Below are 15,556 nucleotides of genomic sequence, written 5' to 3'. Positions count from 1 at the left end.
TTATTATTCAATTTATATTTTTCCCTCCTCGTTTTCTTTCTTTTGAAAAGCACTGTGGGGTTTCTAGGCCCCAGTGAAGGCCTAATTATGTTGTTATTTTTAGTTTTTTTCACTCAGCATAATTATTTTATTCCTTCTATATAAACTCTATTAGGAGTCTGATTTCATAGTTAAATACTGGTTGGAAACAAAAGGGTTAAATACACCAAAAATAAGTACTAATAACTCTGTAAACAAACGTAGGATTTAAGGATTTCACTGTGGTATCTAGGCAGACACAGGCTTAAGGCGTCCCATTGGTTGGGACTTCAGAAGCCGAACTGAAGGCCTACTTTTAATTTAATGGAATCAGTCATAGTTTGGCTTGCAGTGGGTGTGTCGTTTTTTTTTTTTTACAAAATTACGTTGCAGTTTTCTGGATGTCTGATGTCTGGTATAGGTGTGTGTGTGTGTGTGTGTGTGTGTGTGTGTGTGCGTGTGTTTGTGTGTGTGTGTTGAGAGAGAGAGAATGTGTGTGTGGTATAGAACGTGTGTGTGTGAGTGTGTGCGTGTGTGTGTGTGTTTTGAGAGAGAGAGACAACCTGTGTGTGGTATAGAACGTGTGCGTGTGTGTGTGTGTGAGTGTGTGTGTGTGCATGTGTGTTGAGAGAGAGAGAGAGAGAGAGAATGTGCATGTGGTATAGAACATGAGTGTATGTGTGTTTGTGTTTGTGTGTGTGTGTGTTGAGAGAGAGAGAGAACGTGTGTGTGTGTGTGTGTCCTATTTTACTTTAGCAGTATCGAAGAGCTGTTTTACCCCTCATTTTAATTCATATTATTTTTCGCATTATTCTATTGTAAACTGGGTACAGGCGAATGCAACATTAAGCGTCTTGCCCACGGACTCGTATTAATGCAGTTTGTTTTCCCATCCGAGCTGGGACTCAAACCCCCTGTAATGTGTAGCTTCTTGATGTTATCCTCTATGCTTCACTGGCCATTAAAGCATTCATTTCACATTGGGTCACCACTTCCACATGTCGCACACTGTAGAAGCTGCATCAGGGACAATATACACTTCTCTGCGTCATTCCCAAGGTCTGTTTACACCTCCGAGCTCTCAGGCGACTGAACTCGTCTCTCACATCGGCTGCTGATGAATACTTTATGCCGCTACACTCTCACTTTAAAGCTGTTTTTGAACTGTCTTCATTTATTTAGCGGCCTTCGTCAAGCTATTTGCACTGTCTGTTGCACTTAAATCTTTAATAGCCGTTTGCACCGGTTAATTTTTAATGTCTCCACTGCATTACCCCCAGTATTTGCAGAGTTTCATGTCGTTCTCAGCGCAGCTCGTCACTATCAGTGTTGTTCTTCTGTACATCAAAGTTCATATAAATGTTACACACAGTGAGGACACAAGTTCGTCCAACAGTTCTGAAGCTGGGGGCACAGATATGGAGTTCGTCCCTCTTTGCTGCTGTAACATCTTCGGCTTTTCTGGGAAGGCCGTGTACTACTTAGAACATTGCTGTCAATATCAGATGGGATTCGGAAACAAGATCATAACTGGGTATTAGTTACTGATGTTGGATGATGAGTTCTGGAGCTCAGACACCACTCCTGCTCATGTCTCGGGGACACCGCTCCACAGCCCACGGATGGGTGGCTTTTGAGATCTTGACAAAGAGACCACCCTCCACTCACACCAATTCTCACCACTTGAGCTGCGTTACACTCTGCATCCACTAGGGGGCAAACTAACTCCAAGCTTCAACACCATCTTCAGCATCAGCGCTCAAGCCTCTTAAATCCCATTCTCCAGCAGCCTATTACTCAAGGCCTGTCTCTTTATTTATTTTAATGATGATGACGAAGACTCGCAATGAATCGCAACCGCAGTCCACAGCTCAGCACCTGGGTCGTTTTTCATTCCCTCCTTTAACGCAGAGCACTGTTTATTCACAGAGCGGGAAATCCATGAGGAAATTGGTTGCAGAGCTGCAGTGAAAACTCCTTGACCAAAGAGAAGGGGCCATAAACTTCTAGCGTTTGAGCTCCTGACAGCAGCAGACTGGAGACATCCATTCCACTTCCTCTCCGACTGTCCATCCCACTGACAGTCAGTCACTCTGACTCGCCTCTGGCTAGAATATGCTTATAGTTACATTCTGATGAATATGGTGATGCTGACGTTAGGCCACATTACTGTCCTCCAGAGCTCGGCGCTTAGCTTTTTCAATTTATTTTACATTTTTAAACAATAGTTGCCATTTGTACAACTCTAACTACTTAATACTTAATACAGTAGACCGCGCAATCCAGCTTAACATTTTAAGTGTGGATACATTTATTCAGCTGTCACCAACCTCTCAATCAACAGCAAATTAAGCGTATCAAGGTATATACTACATTGTAGTTACATATTTATTACCATGTAATAAAATATAATAAAGTACTATATAGTAATTACATATGTATTACTATTTAATAAAAGATAATAAGTACTACATTGTAATTACATATTTATTAACATGTAATAAAAGATATTACAGTACTACATAGTAATTACATATGTATTACTATGTAATAAAAGATAATAAAGTACTACAGTGTAGTTACATATTTATAAACATGTAAGAAATGATAATAAAGTACTACATAGTAATTACATATTTATTATCATGTAATAAAGGAAAAAAGTACTACATAGTAATTACATGTTTATTACCATGTAATAAAAGATAATAAAGTACTACATAGTAATTACATATTTATTACCATGTAATAAAAGATAATAAGTACTACATTGTAGTTACAAATTTATTACCATGTAATAAATGATAATAAAGTACTACATAGTAATTAAATATTTATTATCATGTAGTAAAGGTAAATAAGTACTACATAGTAATTACATGTTTATCACCATGTAAAAAAATATAATAAAGTACTACATAGTAATTACATACTTATTACCATGTAATAAAAGATAATAAAGTACTACATTGTAGTTACAAATTTATTACCATGTAATAAATGATAATAAAGTACTACATAGTAATTAAATATTTATTATCATGTAATAAAGGAAAATAAGTACTACATAGTAATTACATGTTTATCACCATGTAATAAAATATAATAAAGTACTACATAGTAATTACATACTTATTACCATGTAATAAAAGATAATAAAGTACTACATTGTAGTTACATATTTATTACTATGTAATAAAAGATAATAAATTACTACATTGTAGTTACATATTTATTAACATGTAATAAAAGATAATAAAATACTACATTGTAGTTACATATTTATTAACATGTAATAAAAATAAAAAAGTACCACATAGTAATTACATATTTATTACCATGTAATAAAAAATAATAACGTTTTACATTGTAATTACATATTTATTAACATGTAATAAAAGATAATAAAGTACTACATTGTAGTTAGATATTTATTACTATGTAATAAAAGATAATAAAGTACTACATTGTAGTTACATATTTATTACCATGTAATAAAAGATAATAAAGTACTACATTGTAATTGCATATTTATTAACATGTAATAAAAGATAATAAAGTACTACATAGTAATTACATGTTTATTACCATGTAATAAAAGATAATAAAGTACTACATTGTAGTTACATATTTATTACCATGTAATAAATTATAGTAAATTACTACATAGTAGTTACATATTTATTAACATGTAATAAAAGATAATAAATTACTACATTGTAGTTACATATTTATTTCCATGTAATAAAAGCTAATAAAGTACTACATAGTAATTACATATTTATTACCATGTAATAAAAGATAATAAAATACTACATTGTAGTTACATATTTATTAACATGTAATAAAAATAAAAAAGTACCACATAGTAATTACATATTTATTACCATGTAATAAAAAATAATAACATTTTACATTGTAATTACATATTTATTAACATGTAATAAAAGATAATAAAGTACTACATTGTAGTTACATATTTATTACTATGTATCAAAAGATAATAAAGTACTACATTGTAGTTACATATTTATTACCATGTAATAAATTATAGTAAATTACTACATAGTAATTACATGTTTATTACCATGTAATAAAAGATAATAATGTACTACCTAGTATTTACATATTTATTATCACGTAATAAATTATAATAAATTACTACATAGTAATTACATGTTTATTACCATGTAATAAAAGATAATAATATACTACATAGTAAATACATATTTATTACTATGTAATAAAAGATAATAAAGTATTACATTGTAGTTACATATTTATTACCATGTAATAAATGATAATAAAGTACTACATAGTAATTAAATATTTATTATCATGTAATAAAGGAAAATAAGTACTACATAGTAATTACATGTTTATCACCATGTAATAAAATATAATAAAGTACTACATAGTAATTACATACTTATTACCATGTAATAAAAGATAATAAAGTACTACATTGTAGTTACATATTTATTACTATGTAATAAAAGATAATAAAGTACTACATTGTAGTTACATATTTATAAACATGTAATAAAAGATAATAAAATACTACATTGTAGTTACATATTTATTAACATGTAATAAAAATAAAAAAGTACCACATAGTAATTACATATTTATTACCATGTAATAAAAAATAATAACGTTTTACATTGTAATTACATATTTATTAACATGTAATAAAAGATAATAAAGTACTACATTGTAGTTAGATATTTATTACTATGTAATAAAAGATAATAAAGTACTACATTGTAGTTACATATTTATTACCATGTAATAAAAGATAATAAAGTACTACATTGTAATTGCATATTTATTAACATGTAATAAAAGATAATAAAGTACTACATAGTAATTACATGTTTATTACCATGTAATAAAAGATAATAAAGTACTACATTGTAGTTACATATTTATTACCATGTAATAAATTATAGTAAATTACTACATAGTAGTTACATATTTATTAACATGTAATAAAAGATAATAAATTACTACATTGTAGTTACATATTTATTTCCATGTAATAAAAGCTAATAAAGTACTACATAGTAATTACATATTTATTACCATGTAATAAAAGATAATAAAATACTACATTGTAGTTACATATTTATTAACATGTAATAAAAATAAAAAAGTACCACATAGTAATTACATATTTATTACCATGTAATAAAAAATAATAACGTTTTACATTGTAATTACATATTTATTAACATGTAATAAAAGATAATAAAGTACTACATTGTAGTTACATATTTATTACCATGTAATAAATTATAGTAAATTACTACATAGTAATTACATGTTTATTACCATGTAATAAAAGATAATAATGTACTACATAGTAATTACATATTTATTACCATGTAATAAAAGATAATAAAATACTACATTGTAGTTACATATTTATTAACATGTAATAAAAATAAAAAAGTACCACATAGTAATTACATATTTATTACCATGTAATAAAAAATAATAACATTTTACATTGTAATTACATATTTATTAACATGTAATAAAAGATAATAAAGTACTACATTGTAGTTACATATTTATTACTATGTATCAAAAGATAATAAAGTACTACATTGTAGTTACATATTTATTACCATGTAATAAAAGATAATAAAGTACTACATTGTAGTTACATATTTATTACCATGTAATAAATTATAGTAAATTACTACATAGTAATTACATGTTTATTACCATGTAATAAAAGATAATAATGTACTACCTAGTATTTACATATTTATTATCACGTAATAAATTATAATAAATTACTGCATAGTAATTACATATTTATTACTATGTAATAAAAGATAATAAAGTATTACATTGTAGTTACATATTTATTACCATGTAATAAATGATAATAAAGTACTACATAGTAATTAAATATTTATTATCATGTAATAAAGGAAAATAAGTACTACATAGTAATTACATGTTTATCACCATGTAATAAAATATAATAAAGTACTACATAGTAATTACATACTTATTACCATGTAATAAAAGATAATAAAGTACTACATTGTAGTTACATATTTATTACTATGTAATAAAAGATAATAAAGTACTACATTGTAGTTACATATTTATAAACATGTAATAAAAGATAATAAAATACTACATTGTAGTTACATATTTATTAACATGTAATAAAAATAAAAAAGTACCACATAGTAATTACATATTTATTAACATGTAATAAAAGATAATAAAGTACTACATTGTAGTTAGATATTTATTACTATGTAATAAAAGATAATAAAGTACTACATTGTAGTTACATATTTATTACCATGTAATAAAAGATAATAAAGTACTATATTGTAATTGCATATTTATTAACATGTAATAAAAGATAATAAAGTACTACATAGTAATTGCATATTTATTAACATGTAATAAAAGATAATAAAGTACTACATAGTAATTACATGTTTATTACCATGTAATAAAAGATAATAAAGTACTACATTGTAGTTACATATTTATTACCATGTAATAAAAGATAATAAAATACTACATTGTAGTTACATATTTATTAACATGTAATAAAAATAAAAAAGTACCACATAGTAATTACATATTTATTACCATGTAATAAAAAATAATAACGTTTTACATTGTAATTACATATTTATTAACATGTAATAAAAGATAATAAAGTACTACATTGTAGTTACATATTTATTACCATGTAATAAATTATAGTAAATTACTACATAGTAATTACATGTTTATTACCATGTAATAAAAGATAATAATGTACTACATAGTAATTACATATTTATTACCATGTAATAAAAGATAATAAAGTACTACATTGTAATTACATATTTATTAACATGTAATAAAAGATAATAAAGTACTACATAGTAATTACATGTTATTAACATGTAATAAAAATAAAAAAGTACCACATAGTAATTACATATGTATTACTATGTAATAAAAGATAATAAAGTACTACATAGTAATTACATATTTATTACCATGTAATAAAAGATAATAAAGTACTACATTGTAGTTACATATTTATTACCATGTAATAAATTATAATAAATTACTACATAGTAATTACATGTTTATTACCATGTAATAAAAGATAATAATATACTACATAGTAAATACATATTTATTATCATGTAATAAATTATAATAAATTACTACATAGTAATTACATGTTTATTACCATGTAATAAAAGATAATAATATACTACATAGTAAATACATATTTATTACTATGTAATAAAAGATAATAAAGTACTACATTGTAGTTACATATTTATTAACATGTAATAAAAGATAATAAAGTACCACATAGTATTTACATATTTATTACCATGTAATAAAAGATAATAAAGCACTACATCGTAGTTACAAATTTATTACCATGTAATAAAAGATAATAAATTACTACATAGTAATTACATATGTATTACTATTTAATAAAAGATAATAAAGTACTACATTGTAGTTACATATTTATTACCATGTAATAAAAGCTAATAAAGTACTACATAGTCATTACATATGTATTACTATTTAATAAAAGTTAATAAGTACTACATAGTAATTACATGTTTATTACCATGTAATAAAAAATAATAAAGTACTACATAGTAATTACATATGTATTACTATGTAATAAAAGATAATAAAGTACTACATAGTAATTACTTGTTTATTACCATGTAATAAAAGATAATAAAGGACTACATTGTAGTTACATATTTATTACCATGTAATAAATTATAATAAATTACTACATATTAATTACATGTTTATTACATGTAATAAAATATAATAAATTATTACATTGTAGTTACATATTTATTACTAAGTATTAAAAGATAATAAAGAATTACATAGTAGTTACATATTTATTTCTGTGTAATAAATGTTTCTTAACTTTCAAAGTGCGTGAAATCAAGGTAAAAGTGAGTATTGTTTATTTGAAATGAAAAACTGACAATATATTGTTAAGGTCTGTAGGAAATTGCATATTAGTAAAAAAAAATCATTACTGGAATCTCTTTAACTTTTAACTACTTTAAATCAAATGTTCCTTGAAGAATGATTCTTTATTATTTTTATTTATTTATTTATGGAAGTGGTGGTACGCATCACAGCCGTGAGGTCACCTGACTGCTTGTGTCACAAAACTCCCGCCCCACCTCCTCCCATAATCCCTTAATCCTACTCCACTAGTTCAGAGAAAAAGAGAGACGGAGGGATTGAAACAGAGAGAAAGGATGGGGCAGGGAGGGAGTGAACGGGGGAGTGAGGGAAAGAGAGAGTAATATATAGAGGGAGATCAGGATCAAAAGAGGTAGTAGAGGGAGGGAGGTATCGGGAGAGAGTGGAGGGAGGAGCATTGATGGTGGGGGGGGGGTACAGGTACTGAACAGTGGAGAAAGGGTGTGAGGTGAAGCAGGACAAGAGGAAAGGAGGAGGCTAAAGGAGGGCTGCAGCTAATGCTCATAGACGTGTATATAGACTATGTTTAAGCAGTGCAGAGAGCTGAGAGAAAGAAGTCCACTCCTCTCCCCTGCCTCAGGCTCTATCTGTTGGTGGCTTGAGGGGATTAGATTAGATTCCTGATTCTGATTCCTAAACAAACACACAAACACTCTGCCTCCGTGGGCGTGATGCGTGTACGTCCGCCGTCCAGTGAGCTCAAGATAAAAGGATGGAAAATGAGACGTCACTCGGGGTTGAAAGCTGGTTTATTATCTCTGCGTTCTGCGTCTGTATTGGAGGCAGATGGCTGTTGATACAGGCTAGTGCTCCTAACTGATCTACGCCTGTTTTGTTTTATTTTTTTTTTCTCCTTCAAGATGTAGGCATAAGGCAACCAAACACTGGTGCGAAAACAGCATCAAGTATGTATGTAGAGAGACAGCGAGGGAGCGGGTGAGAGAGAGAGAGAGAGAGAGAGAGAGAGAGAGAGAGATAGATAGAAGGAGGGAGGGAGATCAAAGTGTATGAGAGCTAGTCTACCAAGGCATTACGGCCTTCATTCTCCGCTTGAAAATGTTGGGTTGCCATAGAAACGCCTGTTGAACGAGGGTACGATGAATTTTTCAGTAACTCCTCAGTCTATTGGAAAAAAAAAAAGAAAAAAAATCTTTCCATTATTCACTGGAAGAAGAAGAACACTAGCTTAGCTTTGCATTCGGTCAGAGCTCCATCGCGGCTGCCCAGCTGTGTCCAGCTCCTATACTGCTGGGACTTAGCATAGCGTTGACCCGGCATAGCAGTAGCAGCAGAGGGACAAGGTCACTCCCTCTCGTCCTTTCACTCCCATTGCCCATTGAGTTTGTCTCTTTTTTCTTTTCTTTTTTTACTGCAGTAACTGCAGCTACTACTTGGAAGGCTTTCCGTTGAACGTTCTGAACATTGCTGTGAGAACTTGAGGGGTTTCAGCCACAAAAACATTAGTGAGACCACATACTGATGTTGGAGGCTTAGTTCCACATAACATATCCATCCCAAAGGTCTTAGATAGTGCTACATCACTCCAGAGAATCACTCCACTACTCTATAGTCCGATGCTGGGGGCTGTTTACCCCTCCAGCCATCTCTTTGGAGATTCTATAGGCTTTGGGTGCAACTGAAAAACTATTTTTTCTATCAGTGGCCCTTAAAGTAAGTGAATTCACTAATTAATTAGAAGAGGTGTCTACAGATGTTTAACAACCCTTATGTAGATGTTGCTCTTAGATATAAAGGGTAAGGGTTTGTAAATCAGTGGGGTTCCACAAGGGGGATGCTATGCTGTTAATTAAATGTACATCAAGGTCATATCTAAAAGCTGGTGCTTGTTGTGGAATGGAGTTATTCTTCATGTCATAGAACACTTAAGACATAAGCTGTGTCCAAAACCAGGAAGTGCTACAACAATCACATTGCAGGGTTGGAACTAACTGTGGTATAATTTCCTGCCGCCATGCTGCATGTACTAACCTCTGGTTGTGTACTCTTCTGTTACATTATGAGGTGGTAGTAAGTCATTGTACCTAGCAGAGTCTTTGTCTTTGTCTTTGTAGGGTGCTGCAGTAACATGTAGAATCCACAAAGGGGACCTGAGAATAAAGAACTGCTGTAGTGAACTGTAATATTGATTGCTCTTCTATATTTCCCCAAAGTCTCAGTCTTTCAAAGGCAATCACAATCTGATAACAATTACGTCTCCCTTGTGGCTTGTTGAAAGTAGTGTGGAAAACGCAGATTCCAAATATTTCAAGCTTGTTGTATTTGTTTAATGTAATTATGCATTTATTACATAGGTATAACCACAGTAAACATGTTTATTAAAAACTTATTTGAATGCTATGCTCATAATGGCCAAGGATTTTTAAACCTTAGCACCATAGGGTTATTACGTTCATTCTGCTGCATTACAACATAATTACATATTTGTTATATATATATATATATATATATATATATATATATATATATAAATCCCACATCATGCCAAATGCTGTTATTGGCAACTTAAACTCAGGTAGAATGAAGGTGAGCATTCATTCTCTACATTTACCCATTCCATGCTACTCATTATAAACGAGCTCAAGTCCCTGACACTAAAAGCCTCGGTGTCACTCTCTGAATCTACAAAACTTTCATAAATATCTCAGCAACTTCTGCTCTGTCATTCCACATATTCATTTACACACATTGTATTTACCAGCACTGTGTTTAAACTTTTTGAATTTGAATATATGATATACATCGCTTTCTGAAAGAGAGCGCACTTAGCCTTTAGTTCATATCTGAGTTAAAGGCAAAAACAAGTTTTCCTGCTAAAACCCTGTTCAGTTTCATGTTACATCTGCTCCAACACACATGACTCAGCTGAGCCAGAACTTCATTAAATAATAATGCACCCGATGCAGAGGAAAACACAGGCTGGAAGGAAAAACATAAACGTAACCCTTTTATAACTGTCACTGTAAAACAAACAACAAAAGTGTGCCTCCATATTTAACCCATTTGTGGCACTGAACACACACACACACACACACACACACATAATAGCACACTCTAGGGCCAGGGGCACACAACAGAACCTGTGGGAGAAGTAGGGCTAAGTTGCCTTGCTCCAGGGAAATCCAGCCATGCTCTACTTATTCATGCATTCACTCACATTTACACTCACCCAGTCACTCATCATCCCAGTGAGTGAGTGAGTGGGTGGGTGAGTGAGTGAGTGAGTGAGTGAGTGAGCGAGTGAACGAGTGAGTGGGTGGGAGAGTGAGTGGATGAGTGAGTGAGTGGGTGAATGAGTGAGTGAGTGGGAGAGTGAGTGAGTGAGTGAGTGAGTAAATAGGTGGGTGAGTGAGTGGGAGAGTGAGTGAGTGAGTGGGAGAGTGAGTGAGTGAGTGAGTGAGTGAGTGAGTGAGTGAGTGAGTGAGTGAGTGAGTGAGTGAGTGGGTGGGTGGGTGGGTGGGTGAGTGAGTGAATAGGTGGGAGAGTGAGTGAGTGAGTGGGTGAATGAGTGGGAGAGTGAGTGAGTGAGTGAGTAAATAGGTGGGTGAGTGAGTGACTGAGTGAGTGAGTGAGTGAGTGAGTGACTAGGCAGTAATTCACTGAGACTCAGGCTGGTTTTTACTGTCCCTCCATCTGTCCCTTACTGTCCCTTACCTCCCTCCACCATCAGCGCTGAGCTACACCTGTGGAGTCTCCCAACTGAACATGTGCACAGCTGCCTGCATATTACATGTCCATCCACAAACATCTTCAACAGTGTGACATCCCTCCAACTTTCCACCCGCGCCCCAATATCATCATTTAAACACTCCAGTGAATTTTAATGTACACAATGTCAGTGTCTACAGCCTGATGTATTTTTAAAACATCAAGAGTCTGGACAGGCGAGGAGCTCTGAGAGGGGGAGGAGGGGGGGGGGGGGCAAAGAAGGGAGAAGGAGAATAGGGAGAGGGGAGAGTGAGGGACAGAAAGAGAGAAAGAGAGGGAGATAGAGAGTAGCAAAGAATATGAGCTCCTAAAACTTTAAATTTTTGTTGATTTTTTGGACATATACAGCAGTAAACAGTAACCTAAACTCTAGCTGAATATATCAGGCATTTTCCTCGATCAGGATCCATCGACTTAAATAAAAAAAATACATCTAACAATCTTTCACCTATCAACTCAGACCTACTCAGTCAAATCAAAACAACAGACCGACCAACAGACAAACAGTGAAGATATCTCCACAAAATAATAAATATCTCCACAGACCAGCTGCTAAAGGTGACGAAACATCACACCATATCGTAATAGCAACAACAGCGGAACTCTGCCCCTCTGGTGCCCCCCGGATAGAGACCGGAACTCCGCCCCTCTGGTACCCCCGGAGAGAGACCGGAACTCCGCCCCTCCGGTACGCCCCTGAGAGAGCCGGAACTCCACCCCGTTATGCCCCTGAGAGAGCTGAAACTCCAACCCCGGTACGCCCCTGAGAGAGCCGGAACTCCAACCCCGTTATGCCCCTGAGAGAGCTGAAACTCCGCCCCTTCAGTACGCCCTGGAGAGAGATGGAACTCCACCCTTCTGGTACACCCCTGAGAGAGCCGGAAATCCGCCCTTCTGGTACGCCCCTGAGAGAGCCAGAACTCCGCCCCTCTGGTACGCCCCTGAGAGAGCCTTAACTCTGCCCCTCTAGTACACCCCATCACACACAGATAGGAGCACCTGATCACATCATCATACACACAGGAACAAACAAGCTACACTCTCATGGGAAAAGGCTTTCATTGATGATGGTTCAAATGGCTCAAAAAGCTTGAAAAGAATTTCCAAATGCCAGCATCACTATCTCTACCTTACTCCCACAACAAGACATTCCCTGAGAGACATTAATGATGACATCAGCAGAGAATGTACCACAGTCAGGGGCATTACACTAGCCCACCACCCAACACTAACTCCAGAACACCTACATGACCATGTGCACAAAAACACTATCTGGATGTTAGGATACGATCTGGGAGGAGCTTTGCAAAACCCTTAGTTCATAATTCCTTATCATCATGATGTAAATCATACGCCTAAGAGCAACATGTAACCCAAGAGAGGTGGACCAAAGAGAGCCACGTCCAGCAACACAGCCCCTACCAGATCCCAAAGTGTCACTGCAGCCCCCACCAGATCCCAAAGTGTCACTGCAGCCCCCACCAGATCCCAAAGTGTCACTGCAGCACCCACCAGATCCCAGTGTGTCATTGCAGCACCCACCAGATCCCAAACGTGTCACGGGAGCAACCACCAGATCCCAGCGTGTCACTGGAGCAACCACTAGATCCCAGCACATCAGTTCAGCCCCCACCAGATCCCAGCCTGTCACTGCAGCACCCACCAGATCCCAACGTGCTACTGGTGCACCCATCAGATCCCAACATGTCACTGCAGCACCCACCAGATCCCAACGTGTCACTGCAGCACCCATCAGATCCTAACGTGTCAATACAGCACCCACCAGATCCCAGCGTGTCACTGCAGCACCCACCAGTTATATTGTTTAAGGATGACATTTCATTCCATTTGTCAGAAATTAAAAGACAACATACACATATCTGGCTGAAATGAAGTAAAAACATAACTGAATGTGAAAACGATCTATTCATATGTACAGCTTACACCCCACTTCCAGAGTCTCCATACTATCAGGACCATTTCTTTGAAAATCTTGATCAGGAAATCAAACATTTCCAGGCCCAGGGCAATGTCATGCTTATTGGAGATTTAAACACAAGGACAGGCCATGAGAAGGATATCATCGATTCTACTGGCAACAAATATATATTCAATCAAGCCTTCATCAACTTCAGCACTGTCTGCTCTCAGAGAAATAGTCCTGACCATGTCCTGAACAGGAACGGTAAGGAACTAGTGCACCTCTGTCGATCCTCAGGTCTGTTTATCCTTAACGGTAGGATCCGAGGGGACTCTGTTCAGCTCTTGGAGCTAGTGCAGTCGATTATGTGATCACAGACATGGACACCTTCATTGTCAGACCCCAGCTCCCTCTCTCTGACCACTGTCAAATCACTGTTTATCTCAAAAGAATCAGTCAGAATCAAACCAGGAAATATGAGCCTTGCACGAAATATGGACATCTCAAATTTACAAACAACGACCCAAACCAAAAACCACAAACAGAAGAATGGTTTGATGAAGACTGTAAAAGAATCATAAAGAAATTAAGACATTTATCAAACCACAAACTCAGAGAACCAAACAACCATCAAATTCAGTCAAATTACGCCGCAACACTGAAAGAATATAAAAAGATTTTGCAAAATAAAAAACACAAACATTCGAATCAATATCTACAGAAAATTGAAATCTCTATTAACCAAAATCAATTGTGGAAAATGTGGAACAACCTGAGAACCACAAGTCCACAGAATCCGGTCGTAGAAAATCCAAATATCTGGAAAAATCACTTTGAAGAATGATATGAGCAAATACCACCAGACGACTTTAATTCAGAACAGAAGAACATCAAAGACAAATTAAATATATTAGAATCTATGATCAAAAACTATCAGCTGACTACTAGATTTCACAAGAAGAATTAAATACTCAAATTAAGAAATTTAAATGGAGAAAAGCCTGTGGACCTGACAGTATCCGGACTGAGATCCTGAAGTGCAACAGTCCTCAGCTGCAGCAGGCCCTGCTCAGATTGTTCAACATTGTTCTCCAGTCTAACCCTAACCCTAAACCCAACAACTACCAGGGCGTGTGTGTAAGCAGTAACCTGGGGAAGGTGTTCTGCTGTATCATTATCAACCAGATACAGGCTTCCGTCACAGAGCACAGCGTCCTGAGTAAAGGGCAGATTGGCTTTCTTCTAGATCATCTCAAGACTGATCACATTTACACCCTACACACCCTCACTGACTAAATTCTATAATATCATTACATCAATAGATGTCAGTAACCAGTGTGGCACTCAAGGGCGTGGTGTCAGACAGAGCTGCAGCTTGTCTCCTACTCTCTTTAACATCACTGAGTTAGTGGTGTTACTAGAGCAGTCTGCACCCCCGGCCTGACACTAAACCATATGGAAGTTACATTTCTCCTCTATGCAGATGACATGGACCTGCTGTCGCCCTCTGAAACAGGACCTGAACCCTAATAGTAAACCCTGATAAATCCAAAGTCATGAGCAGATATGTTTTCTATCTAGGAGACACCACCCTAGATCACACCCTTTCCTATAATGACCTGGGGCTCAAAATCAGTGCCTCAGGAGGCTTTGGTCCTACAGAGCCCTCTATTCAATCAAGAAAAAATCCTCCAACATTAATATACAAATTCAAATCTGGTTAAAGATTTTCGACAATGTGATCCAGCCCACAACTGCACTCTATGGTCCACTCAGTCATCACGACTACACCAGATGGGACAAGCATCCCACGGAAGTCCTGAATTCTGCAGGTTGATTTTACACGTCCAAAGAAAAACACTGAAAAAAATAGCT

This window comes from Hoplias malabaricus, chromosome 13 (genome assembly GCF_029633855.1).
Source record: "Hoplias malabaricus isolate fHopMal1 chromosome 13, fHopMal1.hap1, whole genome shotgun sequence".
NCBI lineage: Eukaryota > Metazoa > Chordata > Actinopteri > Characiformes > Erythrinidae > Hoplias > Hoplias malabaricus.
This window is presented reverse-complemented; position numbering follows the sequence as displayed.